This window comes from Sus scrofa, chromosome 10, assembly GCF_054392235.1.
Source record: "Sus scrofa isolate SSC_HxYL_T2T_F1_AM1 chromosome 10, Sscrofa_HxYL_maternal_Yorkshire_Landrace_v2.0, whole genome shotgun sequence".
Taxonomy (NCBI): Eukaryota; Metazoa; Chordata; class Mammalia; order Artiodactyla; family Suidae; genus Sus; species Sus scrofa.
The window spans coordinates 25,675,270-25,698,530 of record NC_139392.1 but is presented as its reverse complement, the minus strand read 5'-3'; the positions used below and the strand labels follow the sequence as shown (position 1 = coordinate 25,698,530).

The window sequence follows — 23,261 nt, the reverse complement described above, 5'->3', positions numbered from 1 at the left end:
TTTCCACTTGGTCAGGGCCAGCACGTGGACTCCACTGAGTTGAATCCAGCAGCCTGCTGAAAAGAGAAAAGCTGGTCTCTTCTCCAACACCAAGGGCACGAGGCACTGGGTAAATCCTGGAAGTTACAGTGGAATGGGTAGCATGTTAAGACCAAATGAGAATTAAATGGTGTTTCTTGCTCTCTTCTGGGTCACGGGAGATTTGAGACTCTGGTGAAATTGTGGGTCTGCTTTCCCAGAACAAGGCACACATCTGCACGCACGCAATTTTGCAATAAGTTCAGAGGGTGTAGAGCGTCCCCTGAGCTTGTCCGTAGGAATGACCTCAGGGTGAGTATTTTTGGCATGAAATGAAATAGCCTTGGGTTCAGGGAAGCACAGAGCCTAGTCAGGGGCGATGAAAAAGATTACAGAGAAGGGCGGGTGGATCGGAGGGGCGGGACGGGTGGGTGGGGTTGGGTTTTGATGGACAGCCCCGCCCAGCTAGGGGCGGGGTCTCAGTGTCTGGAAGGCAGTTCCCCAGGCCCGGGCAGAAGTCAGAGAGAGGGAGAGAGAGAGGGAGGGAGGCGGTCAGCCGCCAACCAGGCCTGTTCCTTGTGGCTGATGAAAGATTACAGGAGGACTCCCCCAAACCACCAGGTGAGGTGGATAGGAGTCATGCTGGGAGTGAGGGTGAACGTGAGGTGAGTATTCCGCTCCCCCCCCACCCCGTTAAATAGTCCATCATTCCTTTTATTTATTTTTTTCAGATGGGGGATTTGGGGGTGTGTACAGGTGATCAATGCATATGGATTGTAACGAATTAAGAATGTTAACAAAAGTCAGAAATTCTCACATAATCTAACCTGTATTAATACTTTTCTTTTTGAATCTTTCTTTTTTTTTTTGTCTTTTCCAGGGCCGCACCCGCGGAACATGGAGGTTCCCAGGCAAGGGGTCCAATCGGAGCTGCAGCTGCCGGCCTACGCCACAGCCACAGCAACACAGGATCCAAGCCGCATCTGCGATGTACACCACAGCTCACGGCAACGCAGGATCCTTAACCCACTGAGCGAGGCCAGGGATCAAACCCAAAACCTCATGGTTCCTAGTCAGACTTCTTAACCACTGAGCCACCATGGGAACTCCTCTATTAATACTTAATATGAATGTATTTTTTTGTTTGCCTTTTTTTTTTTTCCTTTGGCCATGCTGGCAGCATGCAGAGGTTCCGCCGGCCAGGATTTGGACCCAAGCCATAGCAGTGACAGGGTTGGACCCTTAACCCGCTGAGCCACTGGGAACTCCTTTTGTTCTCCTTTTTGAATATTCTCATTATTCTCCCCACTCTGGCCCACCACCCCAGTTATAAAGTAAGTCTTGGCGTTTCCTGGTAGTGCATCGGGTTGGGGATCCGGCACTGTCACTGCTGTGGCACGGGCTCCATCCCTGGCTGGGGAACCTCTGCATGCTGCAGGTGCGGCCAAAAAGGAAAAAGAAAAAAACTATTCAGCTGGCTCCCCAGCTTCACAGAGCTGTACCTTCTGTAATTAGGAAGTAATTGCTGGTGATACTTCTTAGGGTTTGTGTGAATATCTTTCCTTCCAGGGAACTTTCACCCATGGCTTTAGCATCTGAGAGGGTCCTTGCCCCCAGTCAACTGTTTCAGTGGTGCTTTTCCAGTAGGTCAGGACTTGCACATTTATTTGCTGGCAGGCAGTGACCATGTAGCCAAGTTAAGGTCATTCATGAATGATCTGGAGCAACCTATGAATGTTCCCTTTATTCGGAAAAAGGGTCTTTGCTGATATGAAGAAGTTAAGAATCTTTTTTTTTTTTTTCTTTTTCTTTTTTAGGGCCACCCCTGCAGCATATGGAGGTTCCCAGGCTAGGGATCTAATCGGAAGTGTAGCCGCCGGCCTACACCACAGCCACAGCAATGAGGGATCCGAGCCGCGTCTGCAACCTACACCACAGCTCACGGCAACGCCGGATCCTTAACCCACTGGGCGAGGCCTGGGGTCGAACCCGAAAACCTCATGGTTCCTACTCGGATTCGTTAACCTCTGAGCCACGACGGAAACTCCAGAAGTTAAGCATCTTGAGATGAGGAGATTCTTCAGGCGAGCCCTGAATCCAGTGACGAGTGTCCTTGGTGGAAGGAGATTTGAGACGAGGACACAGAGGAAGGAGGCTGCGTGGCCAGCCAGGCAGACAGGGGACTGAAGCCACCGTGAGCCAAGGAACGCTGACAGCCCCTTACATCAGCCATGCAGGGAACGGTCAGCCCCATTCTTGAGGGGAGCTTGCCTTGAGGGAGGGGCTCGACAGTCCACAGTAGTGGGGTGGGGGGGTAGGTGGGGGGAGGGGGGCAGAGCCCATTGGGCTGAGTGCGAGGTTTGTAAGGTGATGGGGGCGACTCGGGCTGTTCTCTTCTCATGGCTTCCACTTTCTCAGCCAAGTAAGAGGTGAGATTTTCAGCTGAGTGTGAGGACAGGGCCCCGGGGCTGGACTTCCAGGTACAGGTGTTCTCTCTTGGGGTTCTGATTACATGGAGAGGGGATGGTAAGTCCAGGCACAAGTTTGCAGGTGCAGATGCCACGTACAGAACTGGCCTGCAAAGATGGGTGGGCCATTCTTCTGGAACACCTAGTCCCTCACTTTTTTCTGGGCACCACCTTCTTTGCAGATTCGGGACTCAAGCAGAAAGGAGAATGAGTGATTCTGGGAAATGGAAGGGGGCAGAACATTCTCAGGGTGGGGAAAGTAAGAGATGAGTTGAGCTGTAAAGAATGGAAAATGGGGGAGTTCCTGTCGTGGCTCAGTGGTTGACAATCCGATTAGGGACCATGAGGTTGCCGGTTCTATCTCTGGCCTTGCTCAGTGGGTTAAGGATCTGGCATTGCCATGAGCTGTGATGTAAGTTGCAGACGCAGCTTGGATCCCGCGTTGCTGTGGCTCTGGCATAGGCTTTGCAGCTATAGCTCTGATTAGACCCCTAGCGTGGGACCCTCCATATGCAGTGGGTGCAGCCCTAAAAAGACAGGAAAAAAAAAAAAAAAGAATAGAATATATTACGTTGGGAATATATTAGAATTGAGACACAGTGACAGAGATTTTAGAAATATTTGTAGTTTGATAAAGGAGTCTGCCTATGTTGCTGCTCATGGTTCGGCAGTTTTTCTAAGCACCAGCCACGAGGCCTAGATTCATTACTCAGGGTGGCCAGTGCCCTTCAAGGTTAATGGACTCCCATCTGCCTGCAGCAGGTGGAAGTTCCAGGGCCAGAGATGGAACCCCAGGCACAGCAGTGACCTGAGCCACAGCAGTGACAACAACATAGGATCCTTAACCCGCTGAGCCACCAGGGAACTCAAGGTTAATGTTTTACTGGGTGCCCCCGAGATGCATAAATGGAAAATGCATGCAGAGAAACAGAATGCCCTGTGTGCTGAAGTTTTGTCTGCCCTCTGTTCCCACTGCCCTCACCCCTCCACCCCACCCCACCCTGGGCATCTGACATGCATGGACCACTGACCACCAGGCTCTCTGGCTTCCAGTTGGGTTTGGCCAGTGGGAGCTTCAGTGGATGCAGGGAGGCTGGGGCATGAGGTCTGAGGTTTATCTCTTCAGTTCCCTTCTGGGGCGTCCCCTCAGCTTGGCTGTGTCCTTGTGTACCTGTGTCAAGGTCCCTTCTCCTCTCAGCGTGTCCTGTGACCCTCTCAGGCGCCAGTGACCGCTCCCTTCCTATCCCCTCGGGCCTGGGAACCAGCCCCCTACCCTGCCCTTCCCTGGGGGCTTCCTCATGAATAGTCTCTTATCCGCACTGGGGAATGTCACCTCCTCGCCTGATACCCTGTGACTTGATAGAAAACTTCGGTTCTTTAGAGATTTCCATAGCATTCCATGCTCAGTGTTTTGTTGTGTGTTTTTTCTTGCTTCGGCGTGCAGCAGCTTGAGTGGGAATCTCAGTTCCTAGATCAGGGAATCAAACCCAGGTCAAATCCTAATGACTAGACCACCAGGGAACTCCCAAATGCTCTTTGAATAGCTGTACCATTGTCACACTCATTATTTTCCAGAAAAAGCTCTTTTGGCCACTCCTAATATTTCATTTCTTTGCATTTCCTCTTAGCGCCCCCTCCCCCAATCTCATACCTTATGCTCTTTGCCGAATGTGTGCCATGTCCATAGTCTATTTTTTTTTTTTTTCCTTTGGTTTTTAGGGCTGCACTCACAGCACATGGAAGTTCCCAGGCTAGGGGTCTAATCGGAGCTACAGCTGCTGGCCTACACCACAGCCACAGCAATGCAGGATCCTAGCTGTGTCTATGACCTACACCCCAGCTCATGGCAACACCAGACCCTTAACCCACTGAGCGAGGCCAGGGATCGAACCCACATCCTCATGGATGCTAGTCAGATTTGTTTCTGCTGGGCCATGACGGGAACTCCTGGCTTAACCTGCTCTTTCTCTCAGTAGAACCATGAGCAATTCTGGAGACTCGTGCCAAGCAGGGCTCTAACTTTTTAATTTAGTTGAAAAATCCTTTGCAATGTTTATTGTAGAAAAGCTGCCAGACACGTCACTTCTTGGGTTTTGCTAAATATAAGATTAATGTAGACAGTCGTGAGACAAGGATAGGATTGACACTGACACTGGACTCTAAGAGATTTTTTTTTTCTGTTTATCACTTTCTTTTTTTTTTTTTTTTTTTTTGTCTTTTTGTCTGTTGTTGTTGTTGTTGCTATTTCTTGGGCCGCTCCTACGGCATATGGAGGTTCCCAGGCTAGGGGTTGAATCGGAGCTGTAGCCACCGGCCTACACCAGAGCCACAGCAACTCGGGATCCGAGCCGCGTCTGCAACCTACACCACAGCTCACGGCAACGCCGGATCGTTAACCCACTGAGCAAGGGCAGGGACCGAACCCGCGACCTCATGGTTCCTAGTCGGATTCGTTAACCACTGCGCCACGACGGGAACTCCTGTTTATCACTTTCAAATGAAAACTTTGTCATAAGGCCTTTCCCAAGGATATAGGCAGATCTTGGACTAGGCATGACAGTCCCCAGATTTGGCTGCTTTGTTGTGTCTGCGAAATTGAATTTGTAGCATTAACCCTCTTTTGGAAAGTTCTTTTGTGGTGCAGCAGGTTTAGGACCTAGCTTTGCTGCAACTGTGGCCCAGGTCACAACTGTGGCTACGGTTCGAACTCTAGCCTGGAAATTTCCACATGCCATGGATGCGGCCCAAACAAAACAAAACCAATCTCCTTGGGCTGGCATTCCCTCCCCCCTTGCCCCCACCCATCCCTCAAGCTTAATTTGCAAAGCTCATGCTCTGAGCCCTTAGGTTAATTGTCATAAAAATTAAGTGCAGGGAGTTAAGCTTAAAATTAAGCTTAAAAATGAAGAAAATAAGGCAAATATAAAATAAGTAATTTGGAGTTCCCGTTGTGGCTCAGCAGAAACAAATCCGACTAGTATCCATGAGGACGCAGGTTTGATCCCTGGCCTCGCTCAGTGGGTTAAGGCTCCGGCGTTGCCGTGGCTGTGGCATAGGCCAGTGGCTACAGCTCTGATTTGACACCTATCCTGGCAACCTCCATATGCTGCGAGTGCGGCCCTAAAAAGAGAAAAAAAAAAAAAATTAAGTGTCGAGGGTGCCCAGAGGGGTGGGGGTGGGGAGGCTGCATGCACAAGAGGCTGAGTCTTCACTGAGGACCACGTGCTGCAGGTAATGGGAATTAATGGACCCAAAGCCTCCACTGAACTAACACCTGAACTAACACCCAAAGCATCCACTGAACTAACACCTGAAGTGTACCCAGCTCAGTGATGGTGCCTGCGGGTCCTGAGGTGATGCTTGCAGCATCCTCGTGTGCCATCTTTGAAACAGGCTCCAAGGAGTTAAGACTTGTTTTTTTGTTTTGTTTTTTGTTTGTTTGTTTGTTTGTTTTGGCCAAGCCCGTGGCATGTGGAAGTTCCCAGGCCAGGGCTCGAACCCATGCCATAGCAGTGACTAGAGCCACAGCAGGGACAATGCCAGATCCTTAGTCGGCTAAACCCCTGGGGCACTCCTGGATTTGGTCTGAACTAGGATTTGGACCTGGAACGCCTGACTCTTACCTGGTGAGTCTCCTCTCCCACTGCTCCACGCAGGACAGGACTGCAGACAGAGGTCCTGGTTTGTGACCTGGTTTTTCCAGCTCCCAGTAGTGAGACCCGGGGTGTGCTGCCTGAGTGACCTAAATAGCACTTCTCCCCTTTCCGCTGGGCGGTCCGAGGGTTGCGTGTGATCACACGTGGGAACACGCAGAGCCCCTGGCCTCCCTCAAGTGGCCTCCCCGGTCTATTTCACCCTCCGGCTCATTTCCTCTATACCAAGTACTTACCCTGAAATGATCTTGCTTAATATCTGGTTCTCTTGCTCAGAACAGGTGACCCTAAGGCAGGGATTCTGCCTGCTTTCTGTCCCCGTGTGTCCTTACAGCACTTGGCTGACAAACAGTAGACGTTGAAGAAATTTTTTTTTTTTTGGTCTTTTTTGGGTGCACACATGTCCTATGGGGGTTCCCAGACTAGGGGTCAAATCGGAGCTACAGCCGCTGGCCTACACCACGGCCACAGCAACATGGGATCTGCGACCTACACCACAGTTCACGGCAACGCCGGATCCTTAACCCACTGAGCGAGGCCAGGGATGGAACCTGCATCTTCATGGGTGCTGGTCAGATTCATTTCCACTGCACCACGACGGAACTCCGTGACAAGTGTTTCTTGAGCATCTATGAATCCACCAAATACATTGAAGGGTTCAGCTCTGACTGATCCCCAAAGTTGGTGGAAGTGTGTCCAGAGCGTTGGGGACAAGTGGGCCCAGTAGTGGTGACTGCATTAACCCCTCAGCCCTGCACCTCTCTGTCAAGGTGGCATGTGATGGAGTCCCTCTTATGGCCTAGCAGGTTAAGGATCCAGTGTTGTCACTGCGGGGGCTCAGGTGGCTGCTGCGGTTCCAACCCTGGCCTGGGAACTTCTCTGTGCTGCGATGAAGCCAAAAACAAAAAACAGGGAGGTCCCCGTCGTGGCGCAGTGGTTAACGAATCCGACTAGGAACCATGAGGTTGCGGGTTCGGTTCCTGCCCTTGCTCAGTGGGTTAAGGATCCGGCGTTGCTGTGAGCTGTGGCGTAGGTTGCAGACGCAGCTCGGATCCTGCGTTGCTGTGGCTCTGGCGTAGGCCGGCGGCTACAGCTCCGATTGGACCCCTAGCCTGGGAACCTCCATATGCCATGGGAGCGGCCCAAAGAAATAGCAAAAAGACAAAAAAAGAAAAAGGTGGGGAGTTCCCATTGCGGCTCAGCAGTGACAAACCCAACCAGTATCCATGAAGATTTGGGTTTTATCCCTGGCCTCTCTCAGTGGGTTAAGGATCCTGCATTGCTGTGGCTGTGGTTGTGGCCAGCAGCTGTAGCTCCAGTTTGACCCCTAGCCTGGGAACTTCCTTATGCCACGGATGCAGCCCTCAAAAGCAAAAATAAATTAATTAAAAAAAAAAGTGGCACGTGATATCTCTCAATGGGAAGAAGCCACGTGCATCCAGGGGGCTGAACCTTGACCTTTGGCAGGATGGGCACAAGGCAGGCATGTGAACAGGTTTTGACAAATGGACACCTGCTCCTTAGAAGAGGATTTTCTCATCCTTTTCATTTCGGGCTCACATGTCACTTGACAAGCCTCAAGCTCTGATCTCTGCCCTGTGCCTCTCTGCCTCCTGCTCCTCGTGTCGTAAGTGCATCTAAAACACCCACAGAGGCCCCCCCTTTTCCTCTTCCGCCACAGTTTCCATTTCCTGTCCCCTGGCTCAGCTGTTAAAACCATGTTAGCCAAGGAGCAGGCTCAGAGGAGTAACAGCTGCCAGCGTGGTTAAATGTCCAGGACAAGCCTCCCCTGTGCTTTTAGCTGCACTGCTGCTGTTTTAATCTTATTAAAACCTTCTCTTCAAAGGGTAGATACTTTTATTGTTCTCCTATTTTACCGATGAAAATACAGAGACTCAGAGAGGGGAAGGAACTGGCCCAACGTAACACAGCTGTAAAGCAAGGAACTTGGAATTTGAATGCAGGCAATTTCGTCCTGAGCTCAGGCTTCCATGGGGACAGGCCAAGCTCATGGCATCTTCATGATCGGAAAGCCATGTGGGTACTTTTTTATAATGGCTTTTTGGTCACGCCCTCAGGTACATGCTAAAGAGAAAATTGGTATCTTAGACTGATCATTTATTTCCCTTTCTTTCTTTCTTTCTTTCTTTCTTTCTTTCTTTCTTTCTTTCTTTCTTTCTTTCTTTCTTTCTTTCTTTCGCTTTTTAGGACTACATCTGAGGCTTATGGAGGGTCCCAGGCTAGGGGTTGAATCAGAGCTGTGACCACTGGCCTACACCACAGCCACAGCAACATGGGATCCGAGCCGAGTCTGCAACCTACACCACAGCTCACTGCAACGCTGGATCTTTAACCCACTGAGCGAGGCCAGGGATTGAACCTGGGTCCTCACGGATGCCAGTCAGATTTGTTTCCATGGAGCCATGATGGGAACTCTGATTTGAAACGATGTAAATCAATGATACTTCAATTTTAAAAACAACCCACAAGAACACCAATATGGGCCAGCCCTGGGAGGTTTTAGAAGAATCATTTGTTTTTTGAAACAAAATAAAATCATAGTATTCCAAAAGGGGGAAAAAAATTCCAGCCACTTGAGTAGCTACGGGAAGGTCTGTGGCTTGTGTCAATTTGCTGCTGTTTCCAGGCTGGAAGAGGTGAGGGTAACCCCATGTTTCCAGGCTCTGTAAAGACTTTATTAGGAAAGCTTTGTAGAAATTAATAATTATGAAATTAATACGAAATTAGGTTGGAGTTTTCTGAGAGCCTTTTGGCTATTAGTTACAGTGACATCTCAGTAAAAATCAAACTGGATCCTATAAACCTTTCTCCAGGGTTAATGTTTCCTGTATTTTAGCTCCTTTAATCCTTTCCATCACACTCAAAATATTAGGACCTCAGCATGCAGTGCCTGCATGTACAAATATTTATGCACATGCAAATGTATATGCATATGCAAATACACATGCATATGCAAATGTACATGGCGTGGGACTCTGGTGTGGGGGCTGCTGCCCGGAGGCTCTGGTGAAATCGACGTGGGAATGTGTAGAAATGACTTGTCATTTTCAGGAAATAAGGTGTCATTGTTCAGACCGTTTCCTGTCTTAAAAAGTTCTCTAATTTGGTTTTAAAATAGCAGCCTGAGATGTTGTTTTTGACTCAGAAATCTATAGGAAATCTACAATTGTATCTTTTTTTTCCTTTTTCTGTGTGTGTGAGAGAATTTTCCGTATTTTCCACAGACAAGAAATGAGCTGTTTCTATTCCTGGCAGTGAACAAATGCGGTGGTGGCTGTTTTACTACGCGCACGTGTGCAGGCAACCCGGCATGAAAAGTGGGGAAACTCAATGTGGGTTTCAGTATTGGGCTCCACGGACACACCCCATCCTTTTGGCTCTTTGCATTCCCCTCCCCAGAGCTGGCCAGCCCCACAGCCTTTAGGTCAAATGGTCTTTTACCCAAAGCCTCTCTGGCTTGGACCTCATGACAAGCTTGCATGGAAAGGCAGAGCTAAACTTTGCCTTATTTTATTTATTTTTTTAAGGACCGCACCTGCAGCATATGGAGGTTCCCAGGCTAGGGGTCGAATCGGAGTGGTAGCCCCTGGCCTCCACCACAGCCACAGCAACACCAGATCTGAGCTGCGTCTGCAACCTACACCACAGCTCATGGCAACGCCGGATCCTTAACCCACTGAGCAAGGCCAGGGATCGAACCCACAGCCTCATGATTCCTAGCCAGATTCATTTCCACTGCACCACAACGGGAACTTCCATGCCTTATTTTTTAAGGAAAAAGTCATTTGTCCTTAGTTTCTTTATGTCGAGTATCAGGAACATAAATATTTTGCAGAAGTCTTTGCAGTGTGACTAAAGAAGTTAAAGATTGAAGAGTCAAAGCCTAATCAGAGAGTTCTTTTTAAAAAAAAAAGCCCAGCTGAAGAGGAAGTAGTACTGTTTGTGGGACGAGGAATGAGAGGCCGCTGCTTGGGGGGGGGTCAGCTGATTTGGGGGGGGGCTGATGCTTTTTGGGGGAGGCCATGGCTTTGGGAGGGGCTGCACTTTATTGGGGAGGCTGCTGCTTTGGCAGGGACGATGCTGAGATTCTCTGAGAGCTGTGGGCACCAGACCAGGTGGTATTCTCTTACTTTTTTTTTTTTTTTAAATTGTGGTACAGTACATATGACAAAATTCACCAATCTAAACTCTTTTTCTTTTTCGTTTTAGGTCTATACCCGGGGCATGTGGAAGTTCCTGGGCTAGTGGCCGAAACAGAGCTACAGCTGCCGCCCACACCACAGCCACAGCCCCAGCAACACAGGATCCAAGCCGCATCTGTGACCTGCACCACAGCTCACGGCAACGCCAGATCATTAATCCACTGAGCAAGGCCAGGGATCCAACCCACGTTCTCTTGGATACTAGTTGGATTCTTAATCCACTGAGCCACAATTCGGACTCCTTCTCTTGCCTTTTCTTTTTATTTATTATTTATTTTTGTCCTTTTTTGCCTTTTCTAGGGCCACTCCCGCTGCATATGGAGGTTCCCAGGCTAGGGGTCCAATCGGAGCTGTAGCCGCCGGCCTATGCCACAGCCACAGCAATGCTGGATCCGAGCTGCGTCTGCGACCTACACCACAGCGCCGGGTCCTTAACCCACTGAGCAAGGCCAGGGATCGAACCTGCAACCTCATGGTTCCTAGTCGAATTTGCTAACCACTGAGCCATGATGGGAACTCCCTCTCTTGCCTTTTAAATGCCCCTCTTAAAAAAAAAATTACTGCAAAATTGATATTCCAAAATAAATTATGATATGTATTAAAGAATGTTTATGTTTCTAGACTGAATATTAAAAGTATAAGAGGTTTCGGAGTTCCCACTGCATTGCAGTGGGCTTAGGAACCTGACTATCGGGGCTTGGGTTGCTGTGGAGGGGCGGGTTCGCGCCTCAGCTGTCATAATGGGTTAAAGGATCCAGTGTTGCCGCAGCTGTGGCGTAGGTCACAGATATGGCTTGGATTCAGTCCCTGGCCCGGCAGCTTCCATATGCTGCAGGTGTAACCATTAAAACAAAAAAGCGTAAGAGGTTTCTTTGGCGCCACGATGGGCTCAGAAGAGTTTGCTAAATGAATAAGCAAACACAAACCACTTACATTTATTTACTTCCTGCCATAGTTGGCTTTTTCCCTCAACATTCAGCCTTTGACCAAATCCAGCATCTCTTAAGAGGATGGTTATAAATTGATTCTACGGCCACCGTCCATTTGGTTTTATCCTTTCTGGGTCAGATGGAAGCTCGCTAATCCTTCCGTGATTTGGGTGGATGCAGAGTAATCCGAGGGCAGATCTCAGCAGCTCTCATCTTCTACTTTGTTTACTTCTGCCTAACCGTCGTGGTCCCTAGGACAGGTGCAAGAGGAATAACATGACTACGGGAGTTCCCGTCGTGGCTCAGTGGTTAATGAACCCGACTAGCAACCATGAGGACATGGGTTCGATCCCTGGCCTCGCTCAGTGGGTCAAGGATGTGGTGTTGCTGTGAATTGGGGTGTAGGTCGAAGACGTGCCTTGGATCCCGAGTTGCTGTGGCTCTGGCTTAGGCTGGTGGCTACAGCTCCGACTGGACCCCTAGCCTGGGAACCTCCATATGCTGCAGGTGCCTCCCTAAAAGATAAAATAAAATAAAATAAAATAATAAAATGATTGCAGGTAATGCTGATGATGTCCCAGCATCACACTGATGATGTCCCAGGTGACTTTCCTGGTCCAGCTTTCGGTGGATGTGGTGCCTCGCACATTTAGCACACAGGAGGGGCTGGCCCAGTCCTGGAGGGGTGGCTCTGGCCCCCAGCTCCTCCCTGGTGGCTCCCCTCCCCGGTGCTCCCTGGATCGTGGGAAATTGTTCAAGGCTGCTTCTCCACGAGAGGTCTGCTCTCACTTGGGGCAAAGATCCACTGGACAATCTCTATGGCGCAGGCATCAACCTGTTGGCATTGAGGACGTGGGTCTGCACTGGAGGCAGCAGGTCCCGGGAGCCCCAGGGGTCAGACTCAAGGCTCTGGTTGCGGACATGGGCTGGTCTCAGGGTCCCAGGCTTAAGGTGAAGAGCCATTGGCCCCGGGAGGGGACTTATCAACTGCCCTTCTAGTATTTTAATTAATTAATCAATCAAACTAATTTTGGGCTGTACCCACAGCATGTGGACATTCCTGTGCCAGGGATCGAACACGTGCCGCAGTGGTAACCAGGGCCCCAGCAGTGACAACACGGGATCCTTAACCCGCTGAGCCATCGGGGAACGCCTCAAGTGTTTCAGTATTTTAACAGCCAGCATGGTGGTACTGCTGGGCTGGGAGGAGTTTCTCCTTGGAAACAAGGCTGCTATTCCCCTTCGCCACCATCCTCATCAGAAATCTTCAGGAACACGTTCTGCTGTTTCACCTCACTGTCTTTCCACAGGAAATGGGTACCACTTTTCCCACCAGGGACAGCATACTCTGCCTGCTTCCCTGAGGTCGATGATGAAGAGATGCTCTTTCTACCCAGATCCATCTGGGAAGGTCCCTACCATGGCCAGCAGGTCCCTGTACTTGCAGGATCTCCTACTCCATCTGTTTTACTTAATGTGGACATAGCCTTTAACATTTTTTATTTATTTCTTTATTTTGTCTTTTTAGGGCCACACCCACGACATATGGAAATTCCCAGGCTAGGGGTCAAATCGGAGCTGTAGCTTCCAGCTTATGCCACAGCCACAGCAACTAGGGATCTGAGCCACATCTCTGACCTACACCACAGCTCATGATAATACCGGATCCTTAACCCACTGATCGAGGCCAGGGATTGAACCTGTGTCCTCATGGATGGTAGTCAGATTTGTTTCCACTGAGCCATGATGGGAACTCCTCTAAAATTTATTTTTTTATTTTTATTTTTTTTAATTTTAATTTTTTGTCTTTTCTAGGGCTGCACCCATGGCATATGGAGGTTCCCAGGCTAGGGGTCTAATTGGAGCTGTAGCCACCAGCCTACGCCACAGCCACAGCCACAGCAACACCAGATCTGAACCACGTCTGCGACCTACACCACAGCTCACCACAATACCGGATCCTTAACCTATTGAGCGAGGCCAGGGATTGAACCTGCAACCTCATGGTTCCTAGTCAGATTCATTAACCACTGAGCCATGATGAGAACTCCCACCTCCTAAGATTTAAAAAAATTTTTTTTGAATTTTATTGGAGTATAGTTGGTATACAATGTTGTGTTAGTTTCAGGTGTACACCATAGTGATTCAGGTACATGTATACAGATAGCCATTCTTTTTCAGATTCTTTTCTCATGTAAGTTATTACAGAATATCGGGTAGAGTTCCCTGTGCTATCCATTGGTTCTTTTATACACAGGGGTATGTATTTGTCAATCCCCAACTCCTAATTTATCGTCCTCTCCTATGTTTCCCCTTGGGTAGCCCTAAGTTTGATTTCAAAATCTATGAGTCTCTTTCTGTTTTGTAAATGAGTTCATTTTTATCATTTTAAAATTAAATTGTGCATATAAGTAATATCCTATGAGATTTGTCATTTCTGGCTTCCTTCACTTAGTATGAGAATCTCTAGTTGCATCCAGGTTGCTGCGAATGGCATTATTTCATTCTTTTTTCTTTATGGTTGATTAATAGCTCATTGTATATATGTACCACCTCTTCTTTATCCATTCCACTGACACAGCCATTTAATTAATTAATTAATTAATTAATGTCTTTTTAGGGCTGAACCAGCGGCATATGGAGGTTCCCAGGCGAGGGGTCAAATCGGAGCTGTAGCCACTGGCCTACACCACAGCCACAGCAACGCCAGATCCGAGCCGAGTCGTCTGTGACCTACACCACAGCTCACGGCAATCCGGATCCTTAACCCACTGAGCGAGGCCAGAGATCGAACCTGCGTCCTCACGGATGCTAGTCGGGTTCTTTTCCTCTGAGCCACGATGGGAACTCCCCAATACTTTCTGATTTTAATCTCTGCAAAGCAGCAAATCATCAAATTACTGACTATATTTTGATTTAATTAAATGAATGAATAAATGAATGAATTATAGATAAGAAGCAGATTTATAGAGAGGGAGTGTGACCTATCAGAAGGCGAGAGGAGCCTAGAAGACGCACATTCCATTGATAGGACTTGGTCTGTCTCAAAGGGCGAGAGAGAGTGGTCTCAACTGGATATATTTAAATTTAAGACTATTTCCCTTCAAACTACCTTGAGGCTCAAATAGCTGTGTCTTTATTTCAGCTCTAAGGAGCGGTCACCTCTCACCAAGCCCCTAAAGGCTTTCTTTGTCTGTGTCCACTCCTGCATCGAGGCTCTTTCCAGACCTGGAAGTGCCCATCCTACCCTGTCACCTCCGTCCTTGTTCCCCTGCAAGAGCTTCCCAGAGGTTCCAGAGTCAATTTCTAGTCCTCAGCTTTGCGCATAGGACCTTAGGCTCTGCCCCGGCCCTGCGGGGCGGGGCAGAGCGGGGCAGGGTGGGGGTGGGGGGAGGGTCTCTATACAGGTAGGCCCTGCCCACCTGTTCAGACCACCTCTGCCCACCTCTGAGCTACCCCACTCCCACCCTCTGCAGCTCCTCACCCACGCCTCCCCCTTCACGCCTGCACGGTTCAGAGCCTACTGGGTATTTTCGGTCCAAATTATGCTCGTTCTGTCCTTTCAGACTCTCTGACTGGGCACTTAAGAGGTGTCAGCTCCAGCCCGTCTTCTCTGTGGAGCTTTTTTGAGCCCTGCAGAGAGCCAGGAAGCTTTGCTCAGTATAATGTCATTTGCACCTGCAAATTCGCCTCTGCATTGTTCCTACAATAGGGACTCTGAATGTGAACTGGTCAACCACAAAGGAAGTTGCAGACTCTTTTTGACACCTGGGACATCGCTGTTAAGATACACGTTATTGTACAGGATTGTATGTCTCGGGACAGTGGTATGTGTGTTATGGACCATTCACGAGACTTTCCAGGGAATAATTCGGGGTATACTTCAGTTCCACCTTCTCTCGGACTTTAGACCTTACAGCGCTAAGATCAGGTTAAGGTATGAGGTGAGAGGGCATTGATTATACTTGAAAGCCCTTGAGAAGGCTCTGGGTTGGAGGGCGACGCCCAAGTCCACCACTGGTACAGCTTCCCCAGAGTTTGAGTTGAACTTGAGATGAAGTCACTGGCTTGCGTTCAGGGCCAGGGGTTTCCATGGAAACACAAGATGCCCTGTCCAGAGGCATGTAGGGAGTGGGATGCCCAGGGAACCAAAGTCACGGGTGCTTGGTTGGTGGAAACACCTAGGCCTTTTTTTTTTTTTTTTTCCTGCTTTTTTTAGGGCCTCATCTGTGGCACATGGAAGTTCCCAGAGCTGCAGCTGCCAGCCTACACCACAGCCACAGCAACACTGGATCCTTAACCCACTGAGTGAGACCAGGGATCGACCCCGAGTCCTTATGGACAATAGTTGGGTTCGTTACCACTGAGCCTGATGGGAACTCCCTGATTGGGCCATTTATATTGTTCTCTTTTTTTCTTAAAAACATATTGAGTGAGGAGTTCCCTGGTGGCTAGAATTCCCTGGTGGCACAGCAGGCTGAGGACCTGGCATAGTCCTTGCTGTGGGCAAGGATTCCATCCCTGACCCAGGCATCTCCATATGCCTTGGTGCCACCAAAAAGCCAAACGTACTGAGTGAGTTTACTTAAGTCAAAGGCTGATAGGACATGACCCACTGTCTGAGTGATTCTAGTCTGGGGGTGCATCCGAGGGGATAAGAGCTTGTAGGTCAAGGGGAGCCTGTGTCCAGAGCCAGATCTGATGGCCTAGGGGCGCCCAGGTGGACACTGCTGCTCATGCGGTGGGAGGAGGGGGGTCCAGGAGGGGGTCTAAAAGGGGTGGCGCCAGGGAAGGGAGAGTGGTGAAAGGTGCCCACTGGTAGACAGAGGCATCGCCAACGTAGGGAAGTCAGGTGACGCTGGAGGGCATCCTGAATGACCATCTCTGGGTGGGTGGATATTGCCAGTGCATTGGGGGGGGTGGGGGGGAGAGTGCAGGTGAGGGTGGGAGACTCACTTCTTCAGTAGTGTTCAGAGTAACGAGTTGGGAGAGCCTGGAAGGTTGCTGGGGCGGGGCAGCCTGAGAGGACGCTCCACAACTGAAGAGAAGGAAAACACTGGAGTCCGATTTTTAGGCTGAAGAGGAAAGGCAGGGGAAAGGAGAGACTGGAAACAGAAGTGCCATCAATGATGCTTTAATAAAAAAAACGTGCATAGGAGTTCCCATTGTGGCGCAGTGGTTAACGAATCCGACGAGGAACCATGAGGTTGCAGGTTCCATCCCTGGCCTCGCTCAGTGGGTTGAGGATCCGGCATTGCCGTGAGCTGTGGTGTAGGCTGCAGACTTGGCTTGGATCCCGGGTTGCTGTGGCTCTGGTGTAGGTCAGCTCCGATTGGGCTCCTAGCCTGGGAACCTCCATATGCTGCGGGTTCGGCCCCCAAAAATGGCAAAAAAGACAAAAAAAAAAAAAAGTGCATGAAAAAATTGGGGAAAAAAAAGTGCAGAGTTCCCGTTGTGGCTCAGGGGAAATGAATCTGATTAGCATTCATGAGGACACAGGTTTGATACCTGGCCTAACTCAGTGGGTTAAGGATCTGGCATTGCCGTGAGCTGTGGTGTATGTAGGTTGCAGACACAGCTCGGATCCCACGTTGCTGTGGCTGTGGTGTAGGCTGGCAGCTGTAGCTCCAATTTGACCCCTAGCCTGGGAACCTCCATATGCCAAAGGTGTGGCCCTAAAAAGAAAAAAAGAATTGGAAAAAAATAAAACGTTTAAGAAGGTTAAAAAAAAAAAGAGAAAGAAACAGAAACAGAAGTGCCTGGCGAGGATGTTCATGAAGGGTCCCCGGGGGCCGTGGGAGGGGATGCTCTGAAAGTCGTGTCCAGGATCTGACCTTGGACGGGGAGGGGCAGGAAGAGGAAAGCCAACTTTCTGCAAGCCTCGGGTGTGGCTGTCCTGTGTCCTCACCACCCTGCAGCCGTGCCTGGCCCGCAGAGGGCGGGGTCATCAGGGGGTAGGTGGGGAGACCCAGCAGAGCCCAACAGCTGAGTTTTGGCTTCTGCCTGTTTTCAGAGACCTGGAGGCGAAACTGTGTGTTGAAGATGCCCAGAGGCGGTGTGGGAATTTGCAGAGGGATTGGAGAGGGAGCTCCAGGTTGGCTGGGGGGACCCCTGCAGGAGGTGGGGGAGGAGGAAGGAGAAGCAGCCTTGTTGTGGGAAGGTGCCCCTCCCCCAATTGGGGTGGGGGGAGCCACGAGGTTAGAGACCACATCCCTGGGTTGCAGGGGTTGGGGGGGAAGGGTCCTTTCCAGCTGCAGCTGCCCCCTGTGGGCTTCTCTCAGGTCCCAGCATTGACTTTCCAGTCCCGCATCTGGAAGCTCAGCTCCTGCCCCCTCCATAGGCAAGAGGAGCCCCCAGCCTCCCCCACCAGGGGCTTTGCAAGTTAATAACCCTGGGCTAACTCTGGCTGGCAAGCATGGAACTAATAATAATAAAACAATAAAATCGGCATTGTTCTTATTTTGTTGATCTATTATCTAAAACACACTCGATCCTGTGTTAAAAATATCACTTCCATAGGAGTTCCATAGACCTGGTCTCCTTACTTGTAGGTTTAACAAACGCCGTGTGTGTGAGGATTCAGAGATGGGGCTAGTTTGTTGTGGCTTATCATCACTAGCGATGGTCAGTTCATTTCACTTTGCATGTCTCTGAGCACCAGCTCTGGGGACGAGTCCCCTGGGTTGGAGGATGGACACTTAGGCTCCAGGGCTGAAGCGCCTGCACCAGTTCCAGTGTCTCTGAGTCCTCACCGCAGGAGGAGACTAACCTCGGAGGTTAAATGAAGTAATGTGTGTGACGTGACATTGACAGCAGAGCCCCTCAGACCTGGGCAGCTCCCTGTTCCACCCATGACAAATGTTGGTCTCTGATATGCATCTTTTTTTTTTTTTCTTTTAGGAAGTTGCCGGACCAGGGGTTGAAATCTGAGCCTCAGCTGCAGCAATCCTAGATCCTTAACCCGTGCTGAGCCGGGAATGGAACCCAGGCCTCTGCAGTGAGCCGAGCTACTGCAGTCAGATTCTTAACCCACTGTGCCACAGAGGGAACGCCTTGTGTATTTTATCTTATTTTAATTAATTGATTGATTTTTGACTATGCCCAAGGCATGCTGAAATTCCTGGGGGCAGGGATAGAACCCAAGCAGTGACAATGCCAGGTTCTTAACCTGCTGAGCCACCAGGGAGCTCCTGTATTGAGTATTTTATTTTATTTTATTTTATATATGTCTTTTTGGGGCTGCACCATGGCATATGGAGGTTCCCAGGCTAGGGGTTACAATAGAGCTGTAGCTGCCGGCCTACACCACAGCCATAGCAATGCCAGATTCGAGCCAGCCGCATCTGAGACCTACACCACAGCTCACAGCAACATTATCAGATCCTTAACCTACCGGGCAAGGCCAGGGATCAAACCTGCATCTTCATGGATACTAATTGGATTCGTTACCACTGAGCTACAGTGGCAATTCTTATACCAAGTATTTTAGATATATTATTATATTATCTTATATCTTATAATATATATACATTATATATGATAATGTAACAATATCATAAGATAACATAATATAATATATATAATAAGATATATTATATACTATAATATATCTATATATAATATATCATATAATTATATATAATATAATATATCATATCATATTATATATAATTATATATTATAATATACATTCTGCGGCATATGGAGGTTCCCAGGCTAGGGGTCCAATCAGAGCTATAGCTGCTGGCCTGTGCCAGAGCCACAGCAACACAGGATCTGAGCCTAGTCTGTGACCTACACCACAGCTCATGGCAACGCCGGATCCTTAACCCACTGAGAGAGGCCAGGGATCGAACCCGCAAACTCATCGTTCCTAGTTGGATTCGTTAACCGCTGGGCCACAATGGGAACTCCTGTATTCATTCTTTTCTTTTTCATTTTAAAACTTTTGCTTGAGGTATAGGAGTAGAGTAGATGTGCAATGTGGAGGAGGGTGTGCCTTTTGTTTGTTTTGTTTTTTTTTTTTTTTGTCTTTTTGCCATTTCTTGGGCATATGGAGGTTCCCAGGCTAGGGGTTGAATCGGAGTTGTAGCTGCCAGCCTACGCCAGAGCCACAGCAATGCAGGATCCGAGCCGCGTCTGCAACCTACACCACAGCTCACGGCAACGCCGGATCGTTAACCCACTGAGCAAGGGCAGGGACCAAACCCGCAACCTCATGGTTCCTAGTCGGATTTGTTAACCATTGCACCACAACGGGAACTCCTAAATTATTCTTTTTTTTTTTTTTTTTTTTTTTTTTGGGTGTGCCTTTTGAAGTGAGGCTGGAGACTTGCAGCTGTGAAGTGCTGCAAGACAATTAAAATTGGCTAGAAAATTGGGCTAGAAAATTAAACGTGGTGTGATGTTGACCCAGGTGGACCACTTTTAGAGAAAACACATGGACACTGAGGGTGTTTGAACGGATTTTCTTAAAACTATCCATGCCCGCATGCCCCCGGAATGTCTTCATGTTATTCGTATACCAGTTGGATTTAATTCACTGGGGCTCTCTGCGTAACTTAGCAACATCTTCTTTTAATGACTCAGTTTTGCGCGGAGCTGATGCCTGAGAAGAGAGCTGAGCCGGCGTAGATATAATTGCTTCCTAAGTCCAGCAAGTGGAACTTCTTGCAGGGGCCATTGTTTTGACAGAGGTGCTCTAGCATCATGGTTGACTGTCCTAGTCCCTGCATGAGACCCGGAATTTGTTCCATTCTTCATTATCGCTAGCTGTGTGACCTGGGGCTAATTATCACCAGCTCTGGTCCACGGGTCTCCTGTAAAAAGAAAATAGATTTTTCATTCAGCTGTGTGATCTCTTTTCTTTTTTTCTTTGTTGACAGGAAGAGGTTCCCAGGCCTGGGATTGAACCCATGCCTTAGCAGTGATCTGAGCTACAGCAGAGATGATGCGAGATCCTTAACCCTCTAAACCCCTGGGGAGCTCCCAGATTGTGCGATTTAAAGGAGGCCATGCATGCAAAGCTCTTAGCTCATGCCCAGTATGTCCTAAGCCCTGGATAAGTATTTTCTTTTATGTTTTTGCTTTTTAGGGCTGCACCGGTGGCATATGGAGGTTCCCAGGCTAGGGGTCAAATCGGAGCTACAGCTGCCAGCCCACGCCACAGCCACAGCAACACAGGATCTGAGTCGTGTCTGTGAGCTACACCACAGCTCACGGCAACACCAGATCCTTAATCCATGGAGCAAGGCCAGGGATCGAACCCGAAACCTCATGGTTCCTAGTTGGATTTGTTTCCACTGTGCCACAATGGGAACTCCTTATTTATTTGTTTGTTTTTTATTTATTTATTTTTGCCCTGGGTAAGTATTAATTATCATCATCTTTAGATATTACAGCGTTGGCCTCAAGAAACGAGCTCTCTGAAGGATCATCGTGTCAGCCTTATTTCTTCGATCGTGGCTCTCTCGTGCACCAGTTGCTGTACCAACCGCCCTGATTTTATGGCCAGCCTTAGACATGTGAGATTCCAATTGACTGTGAGGCCCTGGAGGCGCCGGCAGGCAGGTGCCTGCCCACAGCAGCAGGGCGCCCTTATTTTCCAGTCCGCCTCTCAAGGACAAACGTAAACCCTCCAAGAACACCGGTGGAGGGGCGGCCCTCTGAGTGCCTGGAGTCACTGTTAGTATCCTCAGAATACTGTCCGGGGTGGGGGGGGGGCTATGAGAGGGGGATGGTACCATCTGGGGCATCCTGTGGGGTCCCTTACACGAAACACGTATCCAGGCATGGCTCGCGGTAACCATCCTGGGACCTGAATGCTCGTATCGACACCTGTTCTATGGGGTTACACAGTTTTAATCTCAGAGGAATTGTCTCTTGACATTAAACTGTCCAAACAGTATTTATACCTGCGGCTGCCCTGCAAAATCGCTTAACCCCGCACGGCCGTTTAAAAGTAGTTAATGACAGAAGCGGCCTCACTGGCCCCTCCTGAGTGATGGCTGGAGTTCGACCTGGGCTGTCATGGTTTATGGAGGAAGGCGGTTTGTCCATAGTCGGCTTCAACCACAGCAGGTAATTTGAAATGAAATGAGACAGTTTCTACAAGCAGATTGATTTGGGAATCTTGCCTGCTCTTCCCTTTGACCCTTGACAAGTTGACACTCCAAAGATTGTGACTTTAAAAAATGATGGGGTGCAAACACATTGAGGTAGATGATTTACCGCGTGCAGAAGCAAGGACAGTGGCTTCGGAGTGATGCTCTGGGAGAAGGTAATTGTCAACTTTCACAACTCATGTTTTATGTGTGTGTATCGTATTCATTATCGTACCAGGCGAGTCTGCTAATGATGCTGGATCAAGTCGTCTCATTCCGGGTAACAGACTAGGGACCCTTTGTCTGGGGCGAGCCCAGGGAGCCAGTAGCAAGATTAAGAAACACTATTGATGACACACCTTTTAAAAGGTACTGATTCTGTTTGTCATCTTGGTAGAAACCCCACAGCTTGCATATGAAGATAAGAAATGAGTTCTTGGAGTTCCTGTCGTGGCTCAGTGGTTAACCAATCCGACTAGGAACCCTGAGGATGAGGGTTTGATCCCTGGCCTTGCTCAGTGGGTTAAGGATCCGGCATTGCCATGAGCTGTGGTGTAGGTCGCAGACGCAGCTCGGATCCCGTGTTGCTGTGGTGTAGGCCGGCAGCTACGGCTCCAATTGGACCCCTAGCCTGGGAACCTCCATATGCCGCAGGTGCGGCTCTAAAAAGACCAAAAAAAAAAAAAAAGGGGGGGGGTTACCAGATACCATATCAGGGAAAAAAAGAAAATCCTGAATCATCACAACTCTTTTTCTAAACCTTTGTGTCTCATTTAGATTCTCATATCAAGTATTATGTAATCTTTTAATAGTTTGTAATAACTAGACAAATATTTTCCACATTATTATTATATTTATAACATAATACAATATAGTTATACATATATAATAAAATAAAAATAATATAATATTCCACTTTGTGTATGTATGTATTTATGGTTGCGCCTGCAGCATGCAGAAGTTTCCTGGCCAGGGATCGAACCAGCACCACAGCAGTGACAGATCCTTAACCCACTGAGCCACCAAGGAACTCCTCCACGTTATTTTGATTCTACTTTTCTGATGCAGTTTTTCCTCTTAGAAGTGAAGTTGGTGTTTCCGTTGTGGCTCAGCAGTAATGAACCTGAAGAGTATCCGTGGGGACACCAGTTCCATCCCTGGCCTCGCTCAGTGGGTTAAGAATCCAGCGTTGCCGTGGGCCGTGGTATAGGTTGAAAACATGGCTAGGATGTGGCATTGCTGTGGCTGTGGCTCTGATTCAACCCCTAGCCTGGGAACTTCCATACGCTGCAGGTGCGGCCCAAAAAAGAAAAAAACAAGAAAAAGAAAAAAAAATTCTATCTACGATGACCTTTCACCACGCATTAATGTTACCGTACATAGAATTTAAAAATCAGCTGTTTTCCAAAACAGCAATAAAAATGACAGGAAGATTATTTTTTAAAAAGCGGTTATCTCAACTCACGATTACATAATATTTACGCCTAGATTATTGTAAATGAACTTGACCATGGAACTGCTGTTGATGTATTAATGTCTGGATTTGCGTGAACATTTGCCGTGGAACGCAGGCTGTTCTCTGCAGCTTTTGTGTTTCTATTCTTGAAGCACTTTGTTTGAAATATAATTTTGGAGATGCTAGTAAAAACCATAACAAATTTCTTATCGGGCTCCGTTTAAATTATTTACTACCCTTTGGGGCCATATCTTCATTGAACTATGTTTAAAGTATTTGGCTGGAATGTTTCTTTATATTGTCCATCGGGTTTAATAGACGCGCCGTTTAATAAGCTCTGTACCTGTAAGGATAGACTATTTGACCTCTGTGCCCTGCCACGGGTAGACATAGCATCAGATTGCTTTGTGA

General features: G+C 48.6%; 1 long non-coding RNA gene across 2 annotated transcripts; it reads left to right on the top strand.

Annotated features, from left to right (window-relative positions):
• Window positions 1-499: 499 nt before the first annotated feature.
• LOC146398867 (uncharacterized) lies at window positions 500-23,057 on the top strand. Of its 2 annotated transcripts, XR_014818265.1 has the most exons (5): window positions 535-683; window positions 20,177-20,356; window positions 20,684-20,975; window positions 21,633-21,763; window positions 22,476-23,057. It is a non-coding gene; the product is annotated as an uncharacterized LOC146398867 (long non-coding RNA). The 2 variants fall into 2 exon arrangements; XR_014818266.1 differs by lacking the exons at window positions 20,177-20,356; window positions 20,684-20,975; window positions 21,633-21,763; window positions 22,476-23,057 and adding exons at window positions 9,385-9,492; window positions 10,370-10,965 and having other exon boundaries at window positions 500-683.
• Window positions 23,058-23,261: the final 204 nt, after the last annotated feature.